This window comes from Monopterus albus, unplaced genomic scaffold, assembly GCF_001952655.1.
Source record: "Monopterus albus unplaced genomic scaffold, M_albus_1.0 scaffold250.1, whole genome shotgun sequence".
Classification (NCBI taxonomy): domain Eukaryota; kingdom Metazoa; phylum Chordata; class Actinopteri; order Synbranchiformes; family Synbranchidae; genus Monopterus; species Monopterus albus.
The window spans coordinates 45,707-47,517 of NW_018128130.1; positions in this window are offsets into that span (position 1 = coordinate 45,707).

Sequence of the window (1,811 nt, forward strand, 5' to 3'; positions counted from 1 at the left end):
AACATTCTGACTGGTCTTACATCTGATGGTGACGGAGGCTCCCAGAGCAGAGCTGACGGCTCCAGGCTGAGTCACCGTGACCTGGCCTCTGGACTCTGAGGACATAGAAACAAACACATAAAGCAGCATCACGGTTTTGTCGGTTTCATTTCAGAGGGACGGATGTTCATAGAGGAGAGGAGCTGGATTCTCTGGACTTTACCTGTGAAGCAGCAGCAGAGGAGAGTCCAGATGAGGACGGAGATCAGAGTCATGTTTCTGATGAGGAGGATTTGTGTGGCTCCTGTTGTCATGAAGGACAGCTGTCAGTCCTCCAGTGTTCAGCTCTCAGGACTATAAACTCTCCCAGAGCACTGGAGCATATGGTGCTGCTGATGCAAAGTGGCTCTATGGAAATGCTCTGACTGACTCCAGCAGGGACTGGGATCCCTCTGGTCAGCCTGGGATCAGTGGGTCAGTCATGTTTAGGAAATATGAATCTGGGAATTTTTTGTTGTTGTTTTTAATTAATTCAGTTTTATTCTAATAGACACACTGCTTCCTTGCTTATGGAAACTACAACACTAAATAAAACATGTAATTTAAAGCACAATGTGTATAAAATACATATTTTGAATATTTGAAGTAGTTGGTTATTTTTGTTTTTTCTATCTGCCGAAAGTTTCTTTTACAAACACATTAAGTTTGTTGAGTTTGTTTGTTTCAGACTCACAGAGCCGTGTCTCTGCAGTCAGAGGTTTTTGTACGACGACTCAGTGACTTTGTATCACTGTGGTGGACTTTTGGTGGAGGAACCAGACTGGAGATTGGAAGTAAGTCAGATGTTCAAAAACCTTTTTGCTTTTTATTTTATTTATACTGAACATTCAAGGAAAAATACTCACTATGTTGTACTATGTATTTTAAACTCTTAAGTTTATCTGAAATGTTTTGTAGTAAGCGAAAAAGTCTGTGACAGCAAAATGCATTTAAAAACCTACTGTGATGAATATGAAATATTAATCCAGAGGATAAATCATTATTTCAGACTCCAATGGTAAAGTTGCACCTCAACAGTGTGTAGGTTTAGTTCAGTCTGACAAACTCACAGAGCCGTAGCTCTACAGTCAGATGTTTTTTTATGGCGGCTCACTGAGTGTGTATCACTGTGGGGGATTTTTGGTTGAGGAAACAGACTGGAGGTTGGAAGTAAGTTTCTACTTCAATACTAAACTTTAAAATAACAGTAAAGTCTGAATATTCTATGTGAAAATTTGTAGATTTAACTTTTAAAAATGACTAATTTTAAAATGTTCAAATATTCAACTTTACACCTCCATTTTGAACTGATTTGGATTTGATATTTTGGGTGAAAATTTTTTTTAAATTTCTCAACTTTTAAATTATCCTTAAAAAAACATTTTAAACAATTTTGATACCTTTCTAAAGACACTTGGTGTTTTCAAGATCTGATTGAGTTTACACATTATCCTAATTCTGTGCTGATAAAATCTTTTAACAGTGGATCAAATTATCTAATAGTTGATATTTTTTATAGTAAATATATTTGAATAAATGAAATTTGTGGAAAATCTCACAGAACTGAAAATATTTACAAACTACTTTGTTTTATTTCCTCTGTAGTTTGACATGTTTCAGGTCAAACTGTGATGATTGTGTCAGTTCTGATGTGCATGAGCGGCTTCTCAGAGGGAAGTGAAACGATGTGTGAGTGAGTGACTGGTGGAGCAGAAACACCATCTGACAGAAACTCCTTAAAGGAGAAAATCCACTCACACAGTAAAGGTGTCCAGGTGACAGCCGTTTGATTG